The sequence below is a fragment of the Hydra vulgaris genome, chromosome 08 (genome assembly GCF_038396675.1).
Source record: "Hydra vulgaris chromosome 08, alternate assembly HydraT2T_AEP".
Classification (NCBI taxonomy): domain Eukaryota; kingdom Metazoa; phylum Cnidaria; class Hydrozoa; order Anthoathecata; family Hydridae; genus Hydra; species Hydra vulgaris.
This window is the reverse complement of record NC_088927.1, coordinates 55,231,646-55,245,898: the sequence shown is the minus strand read 5'-3', so window position 1 is coordinate 55,245,898 and position 14,253 is coordinate 55,231,646.

Here is a 14,253-nt window from a genome sequence, read left to right as displayed (position 1 = left end):
CCACGTCTCATATTGGAAAAAGGGAGGAGGTTGACAGAAAATGTCATAAAATGTCACATGGGGGAAGGGTGGGGTGCCTAGAAACAGCCAAAAAGGTGTTACGTATTATTTGAACAGCCCCTAACTTAAAAACAAACTAATATTTAAATTAAATCTAAAACCAATTAAAACATTATCATAAAGGTCTTTATTCTATGTAGTAAAGTTCAAGTTCCGCATAATCGCTTTGCCCGAATAGAGCTGTAACCATGGGGTTTAGGTGATTTAGAACCCCCTAGTATTTAAAACTAATAATTTTCTTTTTAAGGAAAAGCATAATAAAAAATCTTAAAAAATTATATATTGTGATATATCAATTAATGTTTCAAAGAAAGAATGAAACTCCGCAATAGTCAATAGTCAAATGTAATCAAAAACTTTTGAAAATTGATTATTTGTGTTTCATTTAAAATAAACTGAAATTTAAAACCAGTTTAAAATAGTTTGCTTAAACTAATTTTCAACTTATTTTAGACAAATGATTTTATATAGTTCTCACTTCACCGGCTCGCTTGTCCCACTTCCACTCACACTTACCCGCTTTACCCCAATTGCAAGTTTTCTGTAAAAAAAAAATTATATACTCGATTATAATACGCGGGAAATTTAAGGGGATTGAATCAGTGCCCAAATTGAGGGTGCTTTTGTTACAACTGTTTGGTTTTGTTTGGTTTGGTTTCGAACATCAAATAAAAAAGACATAACTGTAAAAGTAATATTTAATGTCCTTCTTCTCCTCCTCTCCCCAACCTTTTCCATAATTTTTGAAAAATACCTTTTATTAGCCATAAAGTTAACAACAACAACAAAAAAATTGTAATTTTATTTATGCAAAAGCATTTTTTTTGTCTGCCCGAACTAAGAAATGTACGCCAGCACCTAAAACATGGTCACAGAATAGGAAAAACCGATTTGTATAGATTTTTATCTTAGTAAGATAATCTTACCACTTTAAATATAAGTTACCGAAGAGTTTACCATCATCATGAAACAAGAATTTTGGTTATGGATACTCAATAACCTTCAAAACGAGGAAACAGACGAAAATATTTTTTGATGAAACTTCAAAACAAGGGTTTAAAGATCACATCAATAAATTTCTGGAAAAATTATAACACTGCGGGTTTCAATAAATGAAAAATAATTGATATGAAATTTACATTGCCTATTGTTAAGTTAATAATACTCCAGGTATGAAGGATATGTATATATTTGAACATAATTTTAAAATTTAATTTCAAAACACAAAAAATGAAAACTGAAAAACTGAAACGGAAAAACTGTTATGAAAAACTAAATGTAGTACAACGCGTGAAAATTAAGTACATACTGATAAAGACCGCAAAAAATAAAAACGTGGCTGTAGTGTACATTCAGATCGATTGTATATGTGCCACAGCGTAAAAATGACTAAAAAAAAGCTTCTCTTCACATTTCGGAGTTGGATTATTTGTATAAATTACGACAATTAAAGTAGAAGATGTTAACGTTGTTCTGGTTGCGCTTTTTATTAGTTGCTTGAAACCATAGAATTTTAACATTGATTTTATTTCAGTGTGATCACTTGACCTCATGTAATTAACATTAGGATCTCTAATTAAAATTGTTTCTAATACATTAGGTTAATTAGGCTTAAATATCATTACTGAAAATAGGTTAGAGAAATTGTGGCTAAGGTATTTCGAGCCATCCGATGGGCAATATAGGACACAAAACAATATACTCTTCGTCTTTGGAAGTATTTTTTCGAAACAAACGCTCTCTATTTCTTTGGATTTGAGATCGTTACGTCTTACCCAGTTTAACTTATTAGATATGTAAACGGCAACACATCCACCACGTCTGTTTTTACGTATGCTGCTTAGAAATGCATAACCCTCGATATGATATAGTTCACTAGGGTCGTCCTTGCTTATATGGGTTTATATTTTTTTATTTCGTAAATTATATTTTTTTTTTTTTTTTTTTTTTTTTTTTTTTTTAAATTTCTTAAATATTTATAAAATACAAGTTAAGATATAATAATATAAACAATTACAAGTGAGGATTTTTACTATAAATAATAAAATAAAAAAAAAGAATGCGGAGACTCGTAGAAGACCTTAAGGTCTTGTCGTCGAGAACCGCTGCAATATGGGCGAATACGTCACTGTTTTTGTTGCAGTTAAACAAATAAATGATGCTAGATGTTTCATAGGCCACGGATATTTAAATAAAAACATTGTAAGCCTTTCATATACAGAATATTTTCAAGTTTCTCCATCACTGAAATAATATGGTTCAAATACATTGGTCCAGGTCATAGTTCTATGTCACCTGATAATAATAACATAACTCTTAGGAAAGCATGTTTTTTTAGTATAATTTTATTTTCTGGTTGGTATTGCCATAAAAATATTTGTATAAATTTCAACTCAAATTCTATAGTTTCAAGAGATGTTTCAGAATAACATATCAAATTTGAATTTTGCAATGACGTCACTTTAACAGTTAAGTAAAAGTGTAATATAGATATAGTTAAACATTTTAAGAAAGTATACTTAGATACATGCAATGTTTATAAAGAAAACAGCTTTAAATTGAAATATTTCATACGAACCTGGCTGATGGCGTAGAATAAAAAAATAATATGATGTAACTTCCAAATCTATATTATTGTTTTTTCTTCTTTTAAAACTTTATATTAAAATATAAAGTACCCCCCCCACACACACACTACTGTGTGACGTCTAGAAAGACGTCTTTAGTTTTTCCGGATACGACGTTCTCAAGACTTTTATATGAGACCAATATAGGATGTCTAACGGAGAAGAAATCTAATATAAATGAGTGCAGCATAGAGCCACCGAACTAGTTACATCAATTAGCCGTTTGTGCGATGAAGATCGATCCTCCTAGCACAAACAACTAATTGATGAAGCTAGGTCGGTTGCTCAACGCTACACTCATTTAACTATCATGTCTCTTCAAACCAAGAGGGGGGGGGGGAAGAGGGATTAAACTTTACATGGTCATAATTTTTTTGGCATATATGTATACATAAAAACAGTGATCGATTAATAAAATGATAGATTATTAGAAATAATTTTCTAATATTCGTGTTCTAAAATTATGACCATAAAAAGTTTGATTCATTCCCTCCCCCCCCCTCCCCCTTCGATTTGAAGAGATATTAAACTTTGATGGAACATAAAAACCGAACACAGCAGATTATTTCTGGAAATTTTAAATTTGTAGATAATTTGAAAATAATTTAATTATGGTAAAATAACTCCTTTTTTTTTAGTTTTTTTTGGTTCCGAGGCTGCAATCATTACAGTACTTGGCAAAGCATCCCTATTTGACATTAACATAAACATATACATGTTTGGAATAATTAAACACTAAAAAATGAGGTCAACGCCCCCTGATGAATCGATATCATTTATAACACTTGAGCTCAGCTAAAATCCATAATTATCCATTAGTTTATTTATGCTTGGGTTAAGTAAAGTGTTACAAAAACGTTAGGCCATACTAAGAAAAGTACTTTGAAAAAATGCTAGTATAAAAAATAAATTTTCATATCTTTTTTTCTTATTTCAATATATGGTGTCTTTGACCTAATATGTAGAGTTAAGACATTAGAATAGAAAAAAATTGTTTCTCTGGCTTCATTTTATTTTTCATTTTGACTAATATTTGAAAAATAAAATATTACCATTTCCCTGGTAAAATTGATATGCTGAACCTAAAAATTAAGTATGGTTAATATTAAATCAGTTTTTGAATGACTAACACAATATTGATTTTGCATGGTTTTGCTTACCTCAGGCCCAACTATGCAATGATTAAATTAACACTCAGTAATAAAATTATAATTAAGTTTTTATTTTTTTGGAAATACGAGTTGATTAAAAATGTTACATTTAAAAAAGTTGACGAACTTGATTTCCTTACAAATTAAAAGTTCATAAACTTAATGTTCAGGCCCGTGTACAGGCCAGACATATGAACATATATTGCCCGTATACAAACAACAATTGTAAATTGTTAACTATAAATATAGTTTGAAATAAATAAATAAGACATGGAAATTCATGAACTTTGCTTTAAAAGAAAAAATTTAAATGTTTTGTGTGATGCTCGGATTAATTGTAGGAACTGCAACTTGATTAAATTGGTTGTCACAGCATGCTTTACTCTTTGTTCACTATGCATGCTCACTGGACAAGTTACAGCAATAAAGAAGAGAATAAGTCAAACTATTGAGTAGTATTTTGATAAACAAAAGCTTGTTTATCAAAACGGCAAACAACTTGTAAATATTTTATATAAAGAATATTTTAAATATTGTGTGGAGTAACCTCGTAATTCATTGGAAAGTTCAACAATCTCTTTTAATACTTTTATTAACAAAGACTGTAACACGAGCCCACTACCGGGCCTAACCAACTTTGGAACAAACGTTTATTAAGGCCCAATTTATTAGGAGCCTTTGATAAAAAAAGATCTAAACGGCTTCGTGGCATTGAGGCCACTATGCCTTATAGAAGCCTCACTAAGGTGTCCCGTTACCGCACAGTTTTTGAACGACAACACCAACTTTTAAATTGACTTTTAGACAAAGAAAATAATAATATTTCCTGAGCAATTTTTAAAAATAAAAAAATTCAAGAGTCCCCCACTAAGAAAAAGTTAGAAAATCTATTCGGTGCACTTACGCTACCGCCCTCTTATTCCAAAATTGTCAAATTTTTTCGGCGCACTTAGTATGCACTTATGTAGGCATTTGCAAATTCTATTGACGCACTTATGCCAATGTTTACAAATTCTTTCAGCGCACTTATGCTAGTTCGCACTTATGCCGCACTTATGCCAGTTTTTGCAATTGATTCGCATTTCTGCCAGTTCGCACTTATGCCAATTCGCACTTATGCCAATGTTTGCAAATTCTTTCGGCGCACTTATGCTAATTCGCGCTTGTGCCAGTTCGCACTTATGCTAGTTCGCACTTATGCCAATGTTTGCAAATTCTTTCGGCGCACTTATGCCAGTTCGCGCTTGTGCCAGTTCGCACTTATGCCAGTTTTTGCAATTGATTCGCACTTATGCCAGTTCTCACTTATGCCAGTTCTCACTTATGCCAGTTCGCACTTATGCCAATATTTGCATATTCTTTCGGCGCACTTATGCCAGTTCGTGCTTGTGCCAGTTCGCACTTATGCCAGTTTTTGCAATTGATTCGCACTTATGCCAGTTCTCACTTATGCCAGTTCGCACTTATGCCAATGTTTGCATATTCTTTCGGCGCACTTATGCCAGTTCGTGCTTGTGCCAGTTCGCACTTATGCCAGTTTTTGCAATTGATTCGCACTTATGCCAGTTCTCACTTATGCCAGTTCGCACTTATGCCAATGTTTGCATATTCTTTCGGCGCACTTATGCCAGTTCGCGCTTGTGCCAGTTCGCACTTATGCCAGTCTTTGCAACTGCTTCGCACTTATGCAGATTCGCAGTTATGAAATTCGCACTTATTCAGCCTCCTCCCTAAAACCCTTAGAATCAAACAGTGTTAACATGAGCATATAAATGTTGGATTTTGCGCCGTGTCGTTACAGAAAGTTAAATTCTTAAACAAAAACAAAAACCATGATATAAGCCTGATTTTAAATACGTGATTGGAGTTCGGTTATTTAAATATTATGATTTGCATTTTTGTTAATTTTTTAACTTTAAATATTTAAAAATTTAAAGTAAAAAAAAAAAAATTACTGAAAAAAAAATGAACTTGATGTCATTTCATCATATAGAACATTTTTCTTCACAATCAACCATATAATTTTAAATTAAAAAGTGTGTTTTTTTAAACCACCTTACTTAATTCGCCATTTTAAATAAATTAAATTTAACAGCTACTGCGGTTATGAAAGTTATCCATTTTATTAAAATTAATTACTTTTGCTACTGCCTTTTTAACATTTTTTTTTTTTTTTTTTTTTTAATTAATCTTGATGTTATTTACATTTTTTACATATTTAAAAGTGTAAAAGTTTAATTTCTAATTCGTTTAAAAAAACTGGGAAGTGCTCTGCATTTTGCGATTTTATTTTAAGTTTTGTTTTTTGGCTTTTTTTATTCAGCGCGGTCGTTAAGTTTCTCCTGAAAATGACTAACTGGAATAATTGTTGTCTGGAATGGACTAATTAAAATTAGTTTGTTCCAGACAACAGTTTTTTGATAAGCTATTAGTAAATAAAGAAAAAAATTAATTTTGATTTCTGTTACGTGGTTGTTAATTAAGATCTTATCTTCAACGTGGTTTTTAACAACGAACACGCGGAATAAGAGAAGAAGCGATAAGCAGCAGCAAAGCTACAAATATTTCCGGTTCCTTTATGGTAAACTTTAATCAGGACCACTTACCTATTTCCTCTTGACATAGTCAATAAAGAAACAAATAAATCAAAGAAATGTCGTTTCAAAGCTATTTTATAAAAAGTCTTTCATTCTAAAAAGTTATAAAGCCCAATTTTAAACGAAAAAATATTTTGAGAAAAAAAATTAGGATGAGACCCCCCTTAGCCAGGAAAAAATTTAACATGCATGTTCATCGGGACTACACAAATGCTGTCAGAGTTCAACCAAGTCTAAAAGATTAATTAAAATTAAAAAAAAAAGAAATTCAAAAAAGTATATTTCTCCGGATTGCTCTGAAAACAATTTTAACATGCACGTTTATCATATTTACACAAGTGCTGAAAGTTTCAGAGCACTAGCTAGTGTGGAAGGTAGTAAAATATCAATTGCGCAATTTCGGGACCACTGATAATCGACAAACAACTTGTCAAGTCAAGCTAACGATTAAAAAATTAAAAGTTAATTCTGAAGCAATTAAACAAGATTTTAGTTTCCTAATCTTCCTTATGCGGGTTGGACACAAACGCCACGAATAGGTTATTAGGTATTAGGGTGCCCACAACCGGCTTTCGTTACCATCTTTTTTTCAAATGGATTATATATAATAAAATGCAATAAAAAGATTATATCTGATAAACACTCCTTTTGTTATACAGATTATATCAGATAGTTTAAATACCCTTACGGATACCAAAAATGTCACATTGCGTCATATTACCATAACAGAATATTTGATTGAAATGAGTAATACAAAAAAAAGCTGTAGAAAAACTGCGCTCTAACGAACAGTGACTTAGCCAAGGTTTGTATGCATGGCTAGCATCCAGTAGCGTAGCTACTAAAACAAAAAAAAAAAAAAAAAAAAAAAAACAATGATTTTTTTGCAGCCCCTTTTAGCGCATTGGCTCTAAAGCGGCAGGGAACCCGTCTCTTCTCTACTGGTATACACGCATGTTATAAACTACCCTTTATGATATACGTGAAAAGATATCCTTTCAAAATGCCCTGCGACAAACACTACCCACATACATCAGAGTATTACCTGAATTACTTACCATAAGGGCCCATAAACAGGTAATTGAATTCAATACGCTACTTATCTCAAAATTTATGTTAAGTCAACATGAAATGACTTCTCATTGAGAAAGTAGATAGTATAACTTACATTTTACTTACTTACAAAGTAAAATATAAAATTTCAAAGACAAAATTTACTTTTAGGTGTAATTGTAAAATATTAAGTTAAACTTTTAATATATTTACTTTGTTATGCTTATTACTCTTGCTGTATTATAATTATTACTCTTAACATAAAATTGTTCTTGAAGTATATCTTAAACAAGTTGTTTTTTATTTTTATATTTATAATTTTCAAAAAATAATTTGCAAAGTATAATTATATTATACGGTTATTGTAAATACGTTCGATTGGGGCTCGGTGATAAGACAAATAACGTCTTCTACTTGCCCCGCCAGTGATTTCATTTATAAACATTTAAATTATAAAACTAATTATACGGCGAAATAAACAAACAAATCTAATGTTATGTGCGTATAACACTCAAGCAAAGCAAGAGGAAACGGTAAATAAAGATCTCTAATGAGGCTACGATCATTACTTTCACCACAAATGAATAGTATAATTGTCTAAACTGCCGTTTATTGAGTATGTTTCTAGCTTTATATAAAATACCAATGCATTTGTAAAATCTAGAAGAAATAATATTAATGTCATGTTTCCAAGAAAAATTTTTATCAATATAGATTCCTTAAAATTTTGTTACTTTTTCCCTTTGTATGATTACATTGCCAATGTAGAGTTCAGGTAATAGATGTTGTATTCTATGTTTTTTATAGAGTGGATAAAAAAGTAATCATTTATTTTTAGCAGTGTTAAGAGATAATCTATTTATATTGAACCAATCGGAAAGTTTTTCTAATTTGCTATTCATATTATTGAAAAGAATATAAATATTTTCGTGATATAGAAAAAAATTTGTGTCGTCTGCAAAGATTAGGTTGGTTGGCTTGAAGTTTTATGGGGGTTGTTTAAATATATTGTAAAGAGAAGAGGTCCAACGAAGATTTTTTATTATAAATTGAAAAAATAACATATTGCTTACAATTTGTTATCTTTTCAATCAACCAATGGTGTTTTTTTTTACTCCATATGATGATAAAATTTCTATTAGAACTTGATGGTTGACGGTATTAAAATCTTTTGATAAGCCAATAAATACTCCTAATGTGAAATGAAATTTTTTAAAAGATTCTGAAATGTTGCGCGTAAGTTGGGAAAGTGTGTAACAGAGTATTCTGTTGAACTAATATTTTCAAAACCAAGTTGGTTTTTGTATACAATTTTACTATTAATTACATAGGCGTAAATTAGATTAAACCTTTTTTTTCCTGAAACTTCTGAAAATTCTGAGTGAACCAATATAGGACGATAACTATTTATATTAGTAAGATCTCTTGCCTTGTAGATAGGAACTACTTTAACAATTTTTAGACAATCTGGAAACATTCCTTGACTTATGCTCTAAAAGATTTTGAAAATAATGTGTTTAATAAAATCACAAAAAACTTGATGGTAAGCCGTATTTTTGACATATAAACTAAGTTTTCAGAAAGAAAAACTCTTAACATACCACCATATTATGATAGTTAAATGTAAATAATTAGAAACAATAAAAACCACTAGTGCCTGAATTTATATGCAAAGTGCTTTTAGAACTAATAACTAAAAAATCTTGCGAAAGACACATTTTTTATGAGAGCTTATTAAAATTTTTCTGACCTTGTCAAAATTTTTTTGTTTAAGCATTTACTATTATGTGCTTCATACGAAGGAGGGGAAGTTTATCAACTTTTGGAAAATGTATTCACCCTGAGCGTATTAAGATTCTTTAAACTCGTTTATCGTTTATTTAATTTCACTTATTGTCAAAGAAAGCTATCGACTGATAAAAATAAAAACATAGAGTAATCATATTTTGAAATGTCAAATTTAAACTAAGCGATCGAAATAAAAACTTTAATTGCATTCAGCTCTGAAGTGAGTTTGTATTAAAAACTGAGAAACCTGAATGGCTGTTGCTATACATTTTTAAGTTGTTTATACATATTTGAGTTGTATGTCCGCATTTTGATCCCAGATTTTTTATTCAATAATTTGGGATGAAAGCAAAACGGTACCCAATAGAATATAATGCCGAATTATCTAAACGTATCTTTACATTCGAATCTATTGTTTCAACTTGTATTCGTTGTTCTGTGCAAACAATCGAATTTTTTTTGTTTCTGTTAGTTCTATAATGTCTCAACATTTAAGATATTTAAATTGATACACCCTAATGCATTAATTTTAATGTTGGGATAATAATAATAAATTTCAATTAAAATGTTTTATTCAGAAAAACGTATTCAATTGAAATATGGTTTTGATTAAGTATTTTTTACTTCATGTATTTTTTCAACACTCACTAATACATCATGGTATACACCCAACCACGAGTATTATGAGTTTACAAAAGGGGGTTGCAAATTTTATATTGTCATAATTTTTTAACTCTTTTTTAAAATTTATTGATGAATATAAGTCTAGTTAAAAATAATACAAAAAATATTTCATCAACTTGTTGCTCTTACGTTTGGGGCAAGGGGGGGCACTTATTTTGAGGGCTCTAATCATCGCAAATTTTTTGCAAAGCATCCTTATTTGTCATAAGTATAAATATATAAATGTTTGGAGTTTGCTCAATGTCTGGAAATCTCAAACACCAAAAAATGCTTTTGGCGCCCCTGACTCTTGCGACACTAGTTGAAACACATCATGTAATTAAGAACAGTAGTCGTATAGAATTTTTAGTTTGAAAGCCAATAGGTTTAAATTTGCTTAATTAAAGAGAACTTCCCATATTTGTAAAACGTAAATAAAATCTTTAGTTTGCGGAACCATTTTATTGACCAACTCTATTTTCAACAGGTGGTATGCGGAAAAACATGCAACTTAAAACAGCCTATTGCCCTTCTTTAAAAATTGCACTTAGAATAAATTGCTTCACCAGTAGTTTAACACATTTGTGTAAAAAGGTTTTTATTTTTTAAGTTTCATAGATGCTGCAAAATTATATTACAATAAACAAACATATAAATGTCTTTATCTTTTCTTCAACACGTATACCCTTTACGATTTTTATTTAAGTTAGAGATATCCAAGATTTTAGTTTTTTTTGACCCCTCTTGCAATTTAACAAATATCATACCACTAACAATGTAATTTTTGATAAAATGTTGAGACTTTAATAAATTTTACTTAAAGTAATTGATGACTTTACTTAAAATAACTGACTATTCTATCTTATCTCGAGGACCGCAGATATGAAATTCGATCCTTAAAGAGGAAATAAAAAACATGAAGTCATCAAATCTCTTTAAAGGAGCAGTCAAACAGCACCTATTTAACTAAAGTGACATCAACATACTCTCTCATTTTTAAAGATCAAATTAATCATAACTAACTAAAACGAACTTATCCCTTTTGAATGACCACAATCGATGATTATATTACAATACAAATAGTTTTTTATTTCTTTTCTATACTTATCTATCAGATCGTTACGTACAAGGCTTTGTTTTTGGTTTATTTCTACTTATGAATTTTTAATGTCACGTTAATCTCACGTGAAACTCATTGCAAAGTTACAAATACAAGGGGCCTAATTGATAAGACTGCAGTCTTCTACTTGCTTCTGTCATTATTTTAATTTTTTTTCATCTTATTTATAAATGTATACATATAAGTATACTTGTATTTATAAACGTATTAATGTTAATTGTATGTAAAATAAATAGTGACAAAATAAATTACAAAAAAAAAAAAAAATGACGTATTAGTGAAAAAACTAAAATCAGATACAGCTGGCTCATGTTTTTTGAGTTTACATGTCTAGACAATATATATTGAAGAGGAAAGATATCGCTAAATTAAAATATTATGTACCAGGTAGCTACTTGTTATATGTATGTATAAAAATCTGGTAGAAAATAAAATCTTTTATTTCAAAAAATATTGTCTATTGAGTAAATTTTGTATAAAAAAATAAATTTTTTGCATTCTGTCGATAGCTTCATTAACTAAGACTTATCTTGAAAAGTATTTTAATGAGAAATTACAGTATTATGCCACAAACACTTTTTGGATTCAATGGTGTTACAATATTAATGCCAGTTTTAGTATTCTTTCATTTGTTATGAAAAACTTTCAAATAAAAAATTTATTAAAGAAAAGTTTTACCTTTTTTTTCTTAACTGAATTCGAGTTATTGAATCAATAGAATATTCTCTGCAATGTTGTAATAATGAAATAATATTAAACTGTATTTTATTTTTTTAAAGTTTTAAACGTCAATCCTTTAGCCTCAATATAAAAATACTATCTTAAATTAAAATAAGAGCTTTCAAACGCATTCAACCATTAAGTATTTATCTTAGCTGTTGTATTGTCATAATGTTGATTTACTTTGATGTACAAAGAATAATAAAACATTTTAATATTTTGTGCTCGGTTAATTTTTATTTATTACACACATAAATACTTTACGTTTTATTTATAACTGTAACTGTAAAATAATGTAAAAAGTTCTATTATAACCTTATTATAGCAGAAAAAAATCTAAAAAACAAGACTTTTTAATAATCAAACTTATACGTTTTGTTTAATACAATCTTTTAGTATTAGTCGCATCATACTTATAAATAAATAGTCTGGAAAAACGGGCCGTTTTCATTATTTTGCCGTTTTAACTTGAAATTTGATACTTAGCCGGTTTACCTTGCTTAACTTTAAAAAATAAGCAATGAAATTTATATACTATATAAATTCTTTATAAAATTGCAACATAGCTTGAAGATTTGTATATAGCGATTACTGATGAAGTTTTTGACAATAAGCAAGGAAATTGAACAAGATCTCGATGTATTATTATTTAAAGATTGATTGGTATCCAATTTTTCGTGCAACTTGTGTTGTAAAATTTACAAAACGGAATATAGCTAAAAAGACATAAAACTTCAAAACAAAAGCTCATTAACCCATTTAGCAAAGATAAAAACTCCATAACATTTTGTCATCTTGATCTTAAGAAAAATAATGTTGAATAGTCTGTTGATAAATTGTCAAATGATTTATGGGGCTTTGCGATAAGACTGATTTGTCTTTTTCTAGCCCTAGCAGTGTATATACATCTACTCAAGTCTAATTTTGGAGTTATTTTCCTTATGGAAAAATACAAAATAATAATAATTTATGCTTGCCTGAAGAAATTCTTTGAAAAAAAAAGAAAGAGTTAAAACTTCAAAGCAGAGCGTTTTGAAAAAAACTGCACATTATTATTTCAAAGTACAACGGTGATGCAGAAAAATTTTAGTTTCAGTTTAATGGGCTTCTTAATAAAAACTTATTGCCATCCAAGCTTGGTGATGTTTTATTGACAAACACTTTGATTAATGAAATTGCTAATCACATTCTTCAAGATTTTTCACGAAGTAAACATAATACTAATCATCTAATAGTGAAATTTTGTCAGCCAATAATTTTTATGAAAAAAAATTAAGTGTAATTTAATATTTGGCTGGTTCAAATTTTTTAAATCTGATAAGCAATATAAAAAACAATGCATGGAAATATAATTTATTATGTATTTTGATACTAATAACAGAGGTGATTTTTTTTAAAACTAATATTTACACTCAAAATATCTTTATTCAATGAGAAGCAATTTTTCGTAAACAAAGCAAATTTTTTGTAACATCTATCAACAGCAAAGCTCTGGTTAATGAAATGCTTAACAACTCAGTTATTACAGGGTGACCAGAAAAAACGGAGACAAAAATTAATATGTCCTGATAATAAAGTTTTTTACGGTATCCAATTAGTTTTATTGGTTTTCGGATTCTCCATGTTTTTATGTTTAGTATATATATGTTCTGAGTTTGATATTTTTAAAATATATATGACTTTTTTAGAATGTCAAATAAACGTAGTGCAATTTTGGAGTTATTTCGTAAAGGAATGCGACAATGTGATATTGTTCGCTTGCTTAATGTGCCTAGGCAAACTGTGTCCAAGGTTGTCAATCGTTTCAAGGAGCTCGGCCACGATGTCGCCGTCCAGGAAGTGGTAGAAGACGCACCGTCAACACGTCCGCCAACCGCCAGATCATCAGGAAGCAAGTCAAGCGAAATTCGAGGGTCTCCATGCAAAAAATTGCACGTGAAACCGGAATGAAACGTGAATCGGTGCGACAAATGGCAAAAAGGGAGCTTAACGTCATGCCTGACAAGCTCCGAAAAGTTCAATTGCTCACCGATAAAAACAAACGTGTGCGGCTCCAGAGATGTCTCGAACTCAAGCGTCGGACCGTTGCTCAGCGATGGGAGCGCATCCTGTTCACGGACGAGAAACTGTTCACCGTCGAGCAGGCGCACAACCACCAAAACGACAGGAGCTGGTCCGCTGAGGCTTCCGGCACGTCGGCCAGTGTCGAACACCGCCAAAATTTGCAGTCCGTTGGGCTCTAAGGCGGAATCTGCGCTAGCGGAAAGACCCCTGTCGTTTTCGTGGATCAAGGAGTCAAAATCAATCAAGAAGTCTACCGACGCGAGATTCTCGAGACTGTGGTACTTCCGTCGGCCCAACAGCACTTCGGCGGTGTGAATTGGACGTAACAACAGGACTCTTCCCCTGCTCACAATGCGAAAGCGACTTAATACTGGTGTCTTATCCATTTTCCGGACTTCATCGCGTCTTCG